The sequence below is a fragment of the Sminthopsis crassicaudata genome, chromosome 6, assembly GCF_048593235.1.
Source record: "Sminthopsis crassicaudata isolate SCR6 chromosome 6, ASM4859323v1, whole genome shotgun sequence".
In the NCBI taxonomy this organism is placed as follows: domain Eukaryota; kingdom Metazoa; phylum Chordata; class Mammalia; order Dasyuromorphia; family Dasyuridae; genus Sminthopsis; species Sminthopsis crassicaudata.
Window position 1 is genome coordinate 244,501,454 of NC_133622.1, and position 15,855 is coordinate 244,517,308.

At 34.4% G+C, this 15,855-nt stretch overlaps 1 pseudogene; it reads right to left on the reverse strand.

Moving 5' to 3' along the window:
- Positions 1 to 12,426: 12,426 nt before the first annotated feature.
- LOC141547550 (olfactory receptor 5B12-like) lies at positions 12,427 to 13,362 on the reverse strand (annotated as a pseudogene).
- Between the last annotated feature and the right edge of the window lie 2,493 nt (positions 13,363 to 15,855).

Genomic DNA, 15,855 nt, shown 5'->3' on the forward strand with positions numbered 1-15,855 from the left:
GCATTACCTAATTGCCCTCTTTTAAGCTACAAAAGTTAAAAAGACTCATAATCTCATGTTTTCTCCACTATCATAAAACCTAAGAAAGATTATACTCTCATTTATCCTCTAACAAACAAAAATCTAGTTAAGTAGACTCAAAAGGTAAGCTAAATCAAAGTACAGATTAAATACCCAATTCCCAAAATTCTATACTTACAAAACTGATGAGGTCTTGAATTGGGGTTTAGTTAAGGTTTAATTGAAGTCTAGTGTCAGGTTTGTTGTACAGGGAGTCAAATAAAGCTCCCCTGTAACCCCTTTGGATTCGGCACAATGGAGTTAAATGAGGTCTGGTAGTGGTGCAAGAGTTCCCTGTAAAGAAATTTACAGACCCAAAAACCTAGATTGATAAAAGAGATTTATTATGGGGTTTGGAAGTAAAGTCTAGTTAGTAAAGTTGAAGGTAGAGATAAGAGGGTACCGGAATCAGTGTTCCAGTGGGCAGAGATCCCTGGCATGCCAGGCGTAAGGCTGCCATATTTGGAACCTCTGCAAAGAGAGAACTCCAGTTTGGCTCTTTTATAAAGAAAGATTTAGCTTAAGGGGCCTGTGGGTGGAGTCCCAAGTTGGCTCCTTGCTGTGTTTCATCCAGGGCTAGAATTTGCTTGGTAAAGGTTGGGAAATCTGAGCAGATTATTAGAATGGGGCCTGGGACAGCCCAAGTTGGCTTAGATATGATGGGGGTTGTGAGAGCCCGGATATCTCCTATTGAAATTCAAAGGGATGCTTTTGACCAGGGTTTGTGAATCAAAGGTCCCAGCTTCTTGAATTGATAATGCATCAGCTATGAGGGGCTGGGAATCAGAAAGGAATAAATCAATCTGAAAGGACTAGTTTCTTAAAGGGACCACAACCCACATCAAAACTACACGACTATATTTTATAAGCCATTATGTGCTAATTGAGAAGAGGAGATTTATATGTCATGAAAATTTGGCATCAGAAAAATTCTTAAAGAAATAAAAATTTTGGGAGGCTTTTTCAATTAATTGCATTTTATTTTTCCAATTTCCAATTTTCCAATTACATCTAAAGATAGTTTTTTTTCATTTTTGTAAGATTTTTGAATTCCACATTTTTCTTTCTCCCTTTCTCCCAAGATAGCAATCAACCTGATACAAGTTATACATATACAATCACATTTAACACATTTCCACATTAGTCATGCTGTGAAAGAAGAATCAGAACAAGAAGGAAAAACCATGAGAAAGAAGAAACATCAAAAAAGTGAAAATTATGTGCTTTGCTCTCTATTTTATTCAGACTCCATAGTTCTTTCTCTGGATGTGGATAGCTTTTCCATCATGAGGCTTTTAGAATTGTTTTTGATCACTACATTGCTGAGAATTTAGTCTACCACAGTTGATTATCACCCAATATTGCTATTGCTTTGTGCTTTGCTCTCCTAGTCCTACTCACTTTACTTAGTATCAGTTCATCTAAGTCTTTCCAGATTTTTCTGAAATTTTTCCATGCATCACTTCTCACAGAACAATAGTATTCTATTACATTCATAAACCGTAACTTGTTCAGTTGTTCTCACTTGATGGGCATCCTCACAATTTCCAATTCTTTGGAATTTTATAACAACAAAAAGAATTGCTATAAATATTTTTGTAAATATGGTTCCTTTCTGTAGCAGGCTGAAACTCTGAATAGGTGTACTTGAATCTAAGAATGGAGAGCATTTAAGGCTAATTACCTATTTGATGTGAGACAATGGCCTTATTAGCATATATTTGAATCATGGCTCTTCTCACCTTTGGTGCTTGCTGAATTTTGGTAGTAAGACAAGGATTTGGTAGTAAGCAAGGATTGTGGGCTGGAGTGAGAGAAGGGAGAGTGACTTGGTATCAGGACAAGGAGGAGAGACCCTGGTGACTCTGGACTCTGGAATCCAGGATACTTATTCATCAAGGCTTGAGGCAGCTTGCCTGCCTCCTTCACTTCTCCCCCTAAAGACCAAGGACTTTAATTTATCCTGACTCTGGCTGACCCTAAAGCCCTTCAGGGAGCTAGTCCACACACTGTACCTTTCCCCTTTTTTTTTATGATTTTATGAATAAAGACCCAGTAATGGAATTACTAGATCAAAAAGTATGCAGTTTTATGCCCTTTGGTAGTTCAAAATTGCTCTCCAGAAAATTGGATCAGTTCCCAACTCCATCAGCAATGCATTCGTGTTGCAACACATCTTCTCCAACATTTTATTATTTTACTTTCTTGTCATAATAGCTAATCTGATATATGTGAGGTGATACCTCAAAGTTTTCTTTATATTTTTCTAATCAGTAGTGATTTAAAACATTTTTCATATAGCTATAGATAACTTTAATTTCTTCATCTGAAAATAGCTTCTTCATGTACTTTGACCATTTATCAATTGGATGATGATGTATATACTTACAAATTTGATTCAATATATTTGAGAAATGAGACTTTTTTTTATCAGAAATACTGTCTATTAAAATTGTTTTCCAGTTTCTTGCTTTCTTTCTAATCTTAGTTGCATTAGTTTTGTTTCTGCAAAACCTTTCTAATTTAATGCTATCAAAATTATCCATTTTTCATTTCATAATGTTTTAGATCTTGTTTGGTCATGAATTCTTTCCTTCTTTATAGATCTGACAGTATTCTCTTTCTTGCTCTCTTGATTTGTTTATGTTATTACCCCATATGTCTAAATCATGTACCCATTTTGATCTTATGTTGGTAATGGTATGAAATGTTAGTCTATTCATAGCTTCTGCTATACTATTTTCCAGTTTTTTTTTGTCAAATAGTGAGTTCTCATTTCAGAAATTGGAGTCTTTTGGTTTAATTACATAGTACATACATACTATAGCCATTTACTATTGTATACCTTACCTGTTCCACTTATCTACTACTGTTTCTTGGTCAGTACCAAATAGCTTTGATGATTGACACTTTATAATATAGTTTTATATCTGGTATGCTAGGCCTTTGCATTTTAAAAAATTAATTACCTTGATAATCATGAATTTTTGTTTATCTAAATGAATTTTTATTAATTATTTTTAGCTCTATAAAAATATTGTTGGTAGTTTGATTGATATGGCATTAAATAAGTAAATTAATCTAGGTGGAATTATAAAATTATTATTTTAGATTGGCTAACCCTGAGCAATTGGTATTTTTTCCATTTATTTAGATCTGTATTTGTATGAAATGTGTTTTGTCATTGTGTTCCTAAGGCCCCTAAGTTTGGCTTGGCAGGTAGACTCCCAAATATTTTATATTGTCTACAATTATTTTAAATGGAATTTTTCCTATCTCTTGCTGCTGGAATTTATTGATAATATATAGACATGTTGATGATATAGGTGGATTTCTTTTACATCCTGCAATGTTGATAAAGTTGTAATTATTTCAAGTAGTTTTTAGTTGATTCTGTAAGTATGCAGTAATATAATCTTCAAAGTGTGAAAGTTCTCTTTCCTTACTGCCTATTCTAATTCCTTTCATTTCTTTTTCTTCTCTTATTGTTAAAGCTAACATTTCTACTACAATATTGAATAATGTAGATGATTATAGCTATCCTTGTTTCATTCCTGATCTTATTGGGAATGCATCTGGCTCATCAATATTACATATAGTACTTCCTGATGTTTTAAATAGATATTATCATTTGTTCTTTTTTTTTTTTTTCTTTTTTTTTTTCCTGAGGCTGGGGTTAAGTGACTTGCCCAGGGTCACACAGCTAAGAAGTATAAAGTGCCTGAGACCATATTTGAACTCAGGTCCTCCTGAATTCAAGGCTGATGCTCTATCTACTGCACCACCTAGCTGCCCGCAGATATTGTCATTTGGAGGAAAACTCCTTTTATTCCTATGCTCTTTCATGTTTTAATAGGCATGGGTGCTATATTTTGCCAAAAGCTTTTTCTGCATCTATTGAGACAAGCATAAGCTTTTTGTTAGTTTTGTTATTGATATGGTCAATTATGTTGATAAGTTTTTAAAATATTGAACCAGTCCTGCATTGCTGGTACAAATTCCATCTGGTCATAGTATATTATAGATAAATTGTTTTTTTTTTTTTGCAAATATTTTATTTAAAATTTGTATCCATATTCATTAGAAAAAATATTCTATTTTGGCTCTTCCTTATTTAGGTTTCAGCCTTATATTTGTGTAGATTATTATAGATTATTTTCAAATTATTTTTCTAGTTTATCTTTTCATGGTCCTTTACTGCATATAATAAATTGCACCATGATCTGAAAAGGATGCATTTAATATTTTTTGCCTTTTTGCATGATTTTAAGTTTTTATGCCTTAATACATAATTAGTTTTTGTATAGGTGAAATGTATAGCTGTGAAAAAGGTATTACTTTTTATTCCCATTCAATTTTCTCCAGAGGTCTTTCATATTTAACTTTTCTAAAATTCTATTCATCTCCTTACCTTTTATTTATTTTGTGGTTAAATCTATATGTTTCTGAGAGGGGGTGATTGAGATCTCCCACCAATATAATTTTGCTGTTTATTTCTTCTGTGTCTCATTTAACTTCTCTAAGGGCTATGTGACTTGGTGTATATATATTTAATATATATTACTTGCTTCTTTATAGTACTTTTGATCAAGGTATAATTTCCTTTTGTTATATCTCTTTATTAGATCTCTTTTTGCTTTTGTTTTTGTCAGAGATCAGGATTTCCACAACCGCTTTTTTTTTTTTTTAACTTCAGCTGAAGCATAATAGATTTAGCATCAGTTTTTTTTTTTTTTACTTTTACTCTATATTTCTGTTTCAAATGTACTTCTTGTAAACAACATATTGTAGAATTCTGTTTTTTAATTCACTATGTCATCTGCTCCCAATTAATGGGATAGTTCATCCCATTTATATTCACAGTTATGATTACTAACTATTTCCCTATCCTTGTTCTGGATTTTGGCTACAATATTCCTCAGTTGCTGATTTGTGTAGTGGGTAAGATCCTCCTCTGGCTTGCCCAGACACTGTGTTGTGTTGTGCTCCCCTGTTACCCAATTGAGATAGACTTTTCATAAAGTCCTTTTGAAGTATCTTCAGAGGGAAAGATTTGTTTTCTTTCACACTTTTGTGTATTCTTCACTCTAGAATCCAATTAGGGGTTTGATATAATGTTATTTATGAGAGAAATTGGGGAGAGCTCAGTAACTTCTTGGCTGCTCTTTAGCATCTTGGCTTTGCCTCTCTTTGGAACATTTTAAAGATACTATATTCAATGAAGCCAAGAAAACAGAAAACTGCTATTTATAGCAAATATTTCTGATAAATATTAATTTATTAAATATATTGAGAACTTGCTCAAATTTATAAAAAATCAAGTCATTCCTCAGTTGATTAACTGATCAATGAGTACAAATAGATAGTTTTTGGACAAAGAAATCAATCCCTTCCTTCCTCCCTCCCTTCCTTCCTTTTACAAAATGACTAATATAGAAATATGTTATATTATTACACTTGTATAAACTACATGAAACTTCTTGCTATATAAAGGAGTGGAGAAAAGAGAGGAGGGAGAAAATTTGGAACTTAAAAAATAAAAATATTTTATATTGTAATTGGGGAAATGAAATATTATTAAGACAAAATGATGTTGTATTCCTTTCTCCATTTCATTTAGTAGTTGGAAATCTGAGGAATGTTAAAAATCCTCCTGTAACACTATTATTCTATGAATTAGTCAGATGAGGTTAATATTAATGAAAGATAGGAATTCAGTTAAATAAGAGTAACAGGGGGAATGATTCTCAAATAACAAGAAATAAAGGAAACTTTAAAAACCTTCTTAAGAGTTTATAGAATTCTCATAACAATCTAAAAAGGAAGATCAATTGAAGGAACAGGATGTTTAGCCAGAACAATGAGGAGACTGGAGGTGGTGGAGGGATTTGGGTGAATAGATGGGAAGACATAATAAAGTCTTAGAGTACTTGTGTAAAAGATACATTAGATTTATTTTGTTTCTTAGCTGTGGAGATAAGTATCTCTTAGTCTTTCTTATCCCCACCCACTTCTGTTGTTTATCAATTGTAACCATCCATATGCAAACTTAGTAAGTACTACTGAGTCTGTTATTTCCCCTTTTAAGGTAACAGTATGAGAAAGCAGAATTTATAACAATGGATGGAAGATACAAAGACACAGTTGAAGCTTAATATGTTGCTATAGTGGATAGAGCACTTGGTTTGAAGTCAAGAATACCTGAGTTCAAATCCTTCTTCAGAACAGTGTAACCTTGGGCATTTCTCTCAATTTCAGTTTCCCTATCTGTAAAATGCGAGAGTTGGCTCTTATGGTATCCAAGATCTCTTTCAGCTACAACTCTATTATCCTAAAATATATATGGAAAATATTCTATGTTGAATTCTTATCACTACAAAGTTCTTGAGGGTCTTTCTATTTCTATAAGTACCTAGTGAGGAATAGTTCTAAAAAGTGTTTGTTGAATTACATGGAATTAGGTACAGGTTGAGCACTGACAGGGATGCTCTGAGTGTAGGAAAGTAGTGATTTCAGCACAATTTACTCAATATACGACTGAGATTCTCTCCCTTTTTACTAATAGTTATGAATTTTCTTCATGGCACGCAAACCTTTTTGGATTCTGTAAGTTAGTAACCTAGTGCTACTTTAATGTCTACATAAATATAGGATAAATTGAGGAAATATCCCCAGAGTATTGTGTACCTCAACTCTGAAGGGTATATAGGAGTACATGAGCATGAATGGCACTGGGCAAGAAGTTGTAGGTGTGTGGTCACTGGGATCTGTAGGGATGAGAATCCTCCACATATGGAACCACAGTTCTGTTTTATTTTTAAAATCATAGTAATTATTTAGGAGAAGCTCTGTAGAACTTGGTTTTAATAATCTCATAAGGGAAATAATTTTTCAGTGAATTAAGGGAAAAATTCCCTGAACTGTCTGCCCTGAGGGAAATAGCTTCTTTATTACAATTGATGATTATAGACTTGATTTTTTTCCTCAACCAAAAAAGGAGAATCACTGAGTCTGATGTCTGCTGGGCCTTGGACTCTAAAGCTCCAGACACTTAATTATAGAGTGAGAAAGGAAGAGAGCTAATGGGAGATATATTCCTTTTCCTCCTTTGATATGTGATGAAAGTGACAGAGAGAGATGGGAATTTTATATTGTTTCCAAGCAGCCTTCAACCTAAGATCTCTGTTTTAATGAAGAAGTATTTGATGTATACCTACTGTGTATTTACCAGTCACTAGGATTCTAAAAAAATACAGAGGGATGGAAGCTGTGGGCACAGGAGTTGAATCATAATTATAGAATGCTAAAGTTAGATGGAACCATGGAGATTTGATCTTTGAAGTTACCCCATGAGATCAATTTCTCTTTCTTTGTCTCATTATTGCTCTGAAAAGAGAACTTGCCAAATATAATTCATATATAACTTGGGTCTTAGTTTCTACAAAGATGTTGGAGGGTCTGCTACAAGGACTCAAAGGGATAATAGTAAACAGATATTACAAGACTTTTATTTTCCCTACACTATTAAAATACAGAAGATGCAAAGATTTGTTGGACCTCATTAGCAAATAAAGAAAATTCATGAAGGGACCCACAATAGCTCAAAGACTTTCAACATAATAATGTCCATTTCTATGGTGTTGTTTTTCTTGCTGTGCAGCCCCATGTGGGGCCACATTGATATACTAGAGTGGTTGGACACTCAGGCAAATGGAGTTAAGTAACTCGCCCTGATCACAAAGCTAGTAAGTGTCCAAGACTGGATTTGAACTCAGGAAGATGAATCACCCTGATTTCAAGTCCCCTGCTCTATCGACTATGTCACCTAATTGTCTAGTCCAACTCTATGATTTCTACTTTGTGTGCAAATGAATTTAAATTTGCAAAAGTACTTTGCAAATCAGGTGCTTCAAATGCTTTTTATTATTCATTATAAGTATTATTTTTAATATTGTATTAATACTACAACCAATATTGTTGATATGTTTAGTAGTGTTGGTTTTATTATTTCTTATTATAAACACTATTATTATTAATAATACTAACAGGATTTAAAATTCTAACTCACAACCAAATTGGATTAGGATTTCCTAAAAAAGAACTGACTTCCATTGTCAACAGGACAAATACTTGACATTTGAGTCAATAGACTTTTCTCACCAAGTATTGGACAGAAGGGAGTCATATCATGAAGATATATGACAGCTAATGTATTGTTTGACTAACTCAGGGAGTTGTGTAAAGGTTAATGTCAGGTTAGGGTCAGGGGTAAGAAAAGGTAATGGACCTCTTTCTCTTTCCCTCCCTCCTTCCTTCCTTCCCTCCCTCCCTCCCTCCCTCCCTCCCTCCCTCCCTCCTTCCTTCCTTCCTTCCTTCCTTCCTTCCTTCCTTCCTTCCTTCCTTCCTTCCTTCCTTCCTTCCTTCCTTCCTTCCTTCCTTCCTTCCTTCCTTCCTTCTTTCCTTCCTTCCTTCCTTCCTTCCTTCCTTCTTTCCTTCCTTCCTTCCTTCTTTTCTTCCTTCCTTCCTTCTTTCCTTCCTTCCTTCCTTCCTTCCTTCCTTCCTTCCTTCCTTCCTTCCTTCCTTCCTTCCTTCCTTCCTTCCTTCCTTCCTTCCTTCCTTCCTTCCTTCCTTCCTTCCTTCTTTCCTTCCTTCCTTCCTTCTTTCCTTCCTTCTTTCCTTCCTTCCTTCCTTCTTTCCTTCCTTCCTTCCTTCCTTCCTTCCTTCCTTCCTTCCTTCCTTCCTTCCTTCCTTCCTTCCTTCTTCCTTCCTTCCTTCTTCCTTCCTTCCTTCTTCCTTCTTTCTTTTCTTTTTTTATTTCTTTCTAAGATAATGGCAGAAATCTTGTAAAGAGGTCTTAATTAGGAATCAGATGATTTTAGATTAAATCCTAGCTCTGCTTTTTATTACTTGATTGACCTTAGCTAAGTGATTTCTCTTTGATCTTCTCTGAGGCATAAATTCCTTCTCTATAAAATGCAAGAATTTACCTCTTAAGATAAAAGTACATGGAAATTCAATGAGATAAGTAATGAAAAAGTAAAATGATTGCAGTTTTTTTAAAACTATTTTTAAGCATGTCTGATTTCATCAGCCATTTAGGGAAGAACTCTGATCATTGGAGTACTTCTGGGGCTGCTAGGTGGTACAGTGGATAGGGTATCAGGCCTGAGGTCAAGAAGAATCAATTCCCTGAGTTCAAATCTAGCATTAGATACTTAATAACTATGTAACTCTGGACAAGTCACTTAATTGTGTTTGCCTCCATTCTTTTATGTAAAATGAACTGGAAAGAGCAAACTTTTACTTTACTAAGAAAACTGCAAATAAGATCAAGAAGAATTGAACATAACTGAAAATGAATGAACAGTAACAAACTATTGTATCCGTCTTCCTGGAAAGCCTTCCAGTATTCTCCCTCCTCTTCACTTTGTATTACATGCAAGTAGCGTCCACAACTTTCAAAGTCTATCTAGTAAGGAAAGACCTTAGGTGAAATATAGGCTCTTTGAATGAACTGCATATAGTTGATGGGGAAACACTTGGGTATAAAAATCCTTTGGAGAAGAGAAATCTGTTGAATTACAATCTCAAGGGACAATATATGACAAAGAACAGATTTAATGGGGTATGAATATTTGTTATGAATGTAGCATAGTCATTATTTAATAAATGCTTGGTAAGTCATTGTTGATGACCAAAATCCAAATCTGTTTATTCTGCATACAAAAAGAAAATCATACTGGATACTGGAATATTCTGTATTGTATTGGATACCACATTGCTACTTCCTGAGGTGCAAATAAAGGTAACTTTGGACAAGAATATTGTAAAGCTCCAAGACTTACTAAATGTGTCAGCAAAAAGAAGTAGTTTAATGTCTCCAACTTTCAGTTTTCTTATTTAAAAGTTAACAACTCCTAATTCAATATTCAGAACCAAGTATACTGTGCAGAGAACAAATAGGTTACCAGGTCTAGGGTTAAAAAGATGGGAGGTAAAATTTGGCCTTAGACACATGCTTGCTTGGTGCATTGGACAAGTCACTTAGCATCTCCCTCTGTGTCCTCAATAGTAAAATCAGAATAAGAAGAGCACCTATTTTCCAGTACTGTTGTGAGGGCAAATCAGAAAAAAAAATATCTAAAGAATTTTGTTGGATACAGAGCCAAGGTAATGGAGAGAAGCCAGGAACTTGCTTGAGCTTTCCCCACTTTTCCTTGAAAACATTAAATCAGGAAAGAAAGAATCTACAAAAAGATTCAAAATTTTCCAATTTAGGAAACCTTTGAAGGACTTCAGTAAATGGGAGCATAGCTCAGTGCAGACGGTATCTGGCCAAGCCAGAAAGAAGGTATCAGGTGCTAGTGATTGCTTAACTGCACTGAGGTGGCCTGGCCTAATTGTGCTTAGACTCTAGGGCTGGCAGTATGCATTCTGCACTGGGTCTGGATGCATATCTTGGACTTCTGAGGAGAACTTAGGTGAGTCCCTGCCTTTACTCTGCCTTATTGTCTCCAACTCAATTGGAGGAGAACTTAGGTGAGTCCCTGCCTTTACTCTGCCTTATTGTCTCCAACTCAATTATCTCAGTTTTTTTTTTTAATGATTTTTGTTTTTTTTTTATCTTTTTTTTTTTAATGATAAATTATCCCCCTCTCCCTCCATTCCCTTCCCCCAATGACAGACAATCCCATACATTTTACTTGTGTTACAATAACCCAGATACAATACATGTGTGTAAATACCATTTTCTTGTTCACAATAAGCATTAGATTCCGAAGGTACATGTAACCTGAAGATGCCTTTATCTTTTGATAGCAACAAATTGATCTTAATAAAATATCTAAAATCAGGACAGAGAAAGTATATCTGAATTGCCCTTTCTTTTTAATTGTGGTTGTTCTACAGTCATCCATGACTGACTCATGACCTCCTCATGATCTCATGGTCTTATCCATAGGTTTTCTTAGCAAAGATGGTTTGCCATTTCTTTCTTCGGTGTTCCCTTATTTTATAGATGATGAAATGAGACACAAAGGGGTTAAATGATTTCCTTTTTTCTAGAAAATATATGAATTTTAATACATATTAATTTATTAATCAAATTAGAAGAGAAAAATCAGATCAAAAGGGAAAAAAACCATGGGGGGAGAAAAAAAAACAGAAAAAAAGAGGTGAACATAGTATATACTAATTTACATTCAGTCTTACTTTTTTTGTTTGTTTTTTTTTTTTCCTGGATGCAGATGGCATTTTCTGTCCAAAGTCTATTGTGATTGCTTTGATCACTGAACCACTGAGAAGAACCAAGTCTTTCATAGTTGATCATTGTGCATTCTTGCTGTTTTTGTGTATAATGTATTCCTGGTTCTGCTTGTTCACTTAGTATCAATTCATGTAACTTTTTTCAGGCCTTTCTAAAATCAGTTAGTTCATCATTTTTTATAGAACAATAATATTCCATTATCTTCATGTACCACAGCTTATTCAGCCATTCTCCTGATGATAGGCATCTCCCCATTTTCCAACTCTTTGCTACTACAAAAAGAGCTGCTTCAAACATTTTTGCACATGTGGGATTCTTTTCTTTTCTTTATGATTTCCTTGGGATACAGACCCAGTAATGGAACTGCTGGATCAAAAGTTATGCATAGTTTTATAGCCCTTTGGGCAGAGTTCCTAATTGTTCTTTAGAATGGTTGGATCATTTCACAACTCCACCAACAATGCATTAGTGTCCCAGTTTTCCCACATCCTCGCCAACATTTATCATAATCTTTTCCTGTGATTTTAGCCAGTCTGAGAGGTTTGAGGTATATCTCAGGATTGTTTTAATTTGCATTTTCCTTAATCAATAGGGATGTCAAACATTTTTTCATATAAGTATAGATGACTTTAATTTAGTCATCTGAAAATTATCTGTTCATATCCTGTGATCATTTATCAATTGGATAATGATTTGAATTATACTTTTTACTGCTTTCTTTATATATTTTAGAAATGAGATCTTTATCAGAAACACTGGCTCTCAAGATTTTCCCAGTTTTGTACTTCCCTTTTAATCTTGTTTCTGTTGGTTTTATTTGTGAAAAGCTTTTAAATGTAATGTAATCAAAGTTGTCTATTTTGCCTTTCATAATATTCTCTAGTTCTTTTTTGGTCATAAGTTCCTCCCTTCTCCAAAGATCTGATAAATTATCTCTTGCTCTTCTGGTTTGTTTATCGTATCATCCTCTATGCCCAAATCATGTATCTGTTTTGACATTATTTTGGTATGGGGTGGTTAAATGAGGCTTGATTTGAACTCAGATTAAGTGCTCTATTCATTGTACTATCTAGTTGCCTTTTTCCTTAAGTAGAATAAGGCTAATAATTCTTTCTTCTAATAGATTTTCTGAAAGCATTCTTGACATCTTTATTTCTCAGACTATACACCAATGGATTCAGCATGGGAATGATCATGGTGTAGAATACAGAGATCATTTTGTCTTTTTCCATGGAATGAAATGATGAGGGTTGTAGGTACATGAAGATGGTTGCTCCATAGAATAAGGACACTGCAAAGATGTGAGAAGCACAGGTGAAGAAGGCTTTCTGGCGGCCCTCAGCAGAGCGGATTCTCAGGATGGCAATGAAAATTGAGAGGTAGGAAATCACAATGATCAGAATGGCAAAGGCCATGTTAAATGCCCCTATAACACAAACCAACAACTCAGTGAAGTGAATATCTGAGCAGGAGAGAGTCAAGATTGGAGGAATGTCACAGAAAAAGTGATTCACAATATTAGAATTACAAAAAGAGAGGCTGAATGTGAAGCCAATGTGGATTGAAGAGTTCACTGAGCCACAGACATAACAACTAATGGTTAGACCAAGACACATTCTTGATGACATGATGGTAGAGTAGTGGAGGGGCTTAGACACAGCCACGTGGCGATCATAGGCCATGGAAGCCAACAGATAATTTTCAGTAGTGACAAAGATTACAAAAAAGAACATTTGTGTGGCACAACTATTGTAGGAGATAGTCTAGTCCCCTGTGAGGATTCCAGCAAGCACTTTGGGAATAATAGCTGAAGAAGAACCTAAATCCATCAGAGAGAGGCTGCAAAGGAAGAAGTACATGGGAGTGTGGAGAGTAGATTCCATCCAAATCAGGGTTACCAAGCCCAGATTTCCTACTAAGGTGATGATGTAGATAAGGGTGAATATTATGAAGAGCAGAACCTGATACTCTGGGGTATCTGTAAATCCTACAAGAATGAACCCATTTACTTCTGTGCTGTTTTCCATAAATGCCATTTGAGAGCAGGATCATTTATCTACAATTAGAGGGGGGGGGGAACTAAATTATTTCTGCATACTTATAAAACCAAAACCATGTCTGTTTAACTCTTTTGCAAATAGTGGAAAAAATTGGCCTGAGGGATGATGGAAATGTTGATGGTCATCATAGCAGCTACTCCATAGTTTCTCATGGAACTTATTCCAGATAATTCTTTTAAAATAATTTTATGGATGACTTGTTATATCATAAAATAACAATGTGATGCAGTACATAGAGTTCTAGGCCTGGAATCAGGAAGTCTCTTGCATTCAAATGTGGTCTCAGAGACTGACGGATTCAGTGTCACTCATCTATAAAATGAAGTGGAAAGGTGTTGAGACCCTGTATATCTTAGAATCAGCCGGAGTCTTTATTCTTGGTCTTTTGGGGTTTTTGTCAAGGGATCAGATATAGGAATCTCCACACCTCCTTCCTCTCTCTCCACCACAAAAGAGTGATCCTCTTTCTCCTACTCCACCTGCTGATCTTCCCTCCCTTTTCTCACCACACCCACAGATCCAGCCTGCACCAAGTTGAGTAGGGTCATCCTCCAAATATGTTAATAGAGAATTGTCCAATTGGTAATTAGCCTTAAGTGCTAGGTTAAGTGCATCTGCTCAGTTCTAGCCCTTTACAGAAAGGAAATGGCCAACCCCTGCTTTATCTTTGCCAAGAAAACAACAGAGTCAGGAAGAAACAGAAATGACTAGAAAATAACTGAACAATAACTTTTATATAACATTTACTTCCAATATATTCCTTCTCATCTAACTCACCCTACCATCATAAGCCTTTCCTTAGAACAACAATTTTAAAAGAAAAAAACAAATGAATTAAATAAAGTCTACCTATATATATATATATATATATATATATATATATATATATATATATATATATATATATATATATACACACACACATATGATATCTAACAGTATAAAGCCTTATCCAAAGTCCCTCATCACTATGGTAAAGGTAGTGAATTTTTTCTTAGATCTTCTTTAAAGTTAAACTTTGTTATATTAATTACAAACGATTCACTTTTCATTTATTTTTCCTACACTTTGATTGTATATATTGATTTCTCATTCTTATTTCTCTCTGCGTCCATTAGTGTTTTCACCATGATTTTCCAAATTCTTGCAATTCATAATTTCTTATAGAACATTTCTATTTCATTTTATTCACATATCAAAATTCATTCAATGAATTCCTAATCAGTGGGCATAGATTTTTATTTTTTTTTAGATTCTTGGTTACTAGAAATAATACTACTATAGAAGTTTTTACCTTCCTCCTTTTTTTCTTCCTTCCCTTCTTCTCTTCCTTCCTTCCTTCCTTCTGTCATCTCCTAATTCCTCTGTCTTCTATATCTTACATATATACAAAATAGTGAGGTTAAGTAATAGAAAAACAAGTTAAAAAGTAGAAGTAAAGTAGAAGAATTAGGGATAGAAATAAGAAGTAAACAAAAACATAAAAACAATGATCAGGAGTAGAATTTATTAGAAAAAAAGTAGGGGGTAGTAGTCATTGATGTTAGTCAAACTTTAAAAAGATTCAGTCAAGAGAGAAATGTACAATATATTTCAATCATATTAATATTGTTTTATATATGTATATGCATATATGTGTATGTGAATGCCTATAGGTGTATATATGTATATGTGTTTATATATGTATATATATATGTATATACATATATGTGTGTAAATAAATATATCCATGCTTAAATGTAGCCTATTTGGGGGAAGTAGAGGAGAGTAAAGAAGAAAAAAAAAGAATAAAGTAAAAAGTGCATAGCAGGAAACAAAAGAAAACCTACAAGGAAATGAAGAAAACATGGACAGTTATGGAAATATCATTCTATGTTCTTTTTTGATACATATGATACATGAAGGAATCACAATATCTATCAAGGGAATGCTATGTAAATCAGTAAAAATAATGCAACCAGAGACTGCTTTCAATGAAACAAAGACTCTAGGAATTAGAAGAAGTTGGTTTCCCTTTCCTTGCTACCTAGGTGAATAAGAAATTTAAAATTTCATATTAGAATTATAAGCTCACTCAAATCTGACAGGCCTGAGCTTCCAAATTATGGGAACTTGACCATTCCATGAACTTTGTATATTTTTGACACTAGATACTAGGAACTAGCCATTCCTAGAGATGTTTATGCTCCAGAGAGGAGTGGCTCCCTCCCTGAGCATAGGCAATTAATAAAGAACTGTCAAGATGCAGACGATATGGAACGAGTCAACTAGTGAAGCCCTCCCGTACCCCGTACCTGCACAGATGTATTTGCCAAACCCTTATATAATTTTTTGGCAAAAAGCCTTCTTTGTCTAAAGACATATAAAAAGTCAGCGTCCCATACTATGACAGAGCCTCGCCTGTGAAGGGATGCCTTGCACGGGAAAATCTTTACACAACTCAAGTTGAGAAGGCTGAAAAAGAGGGGC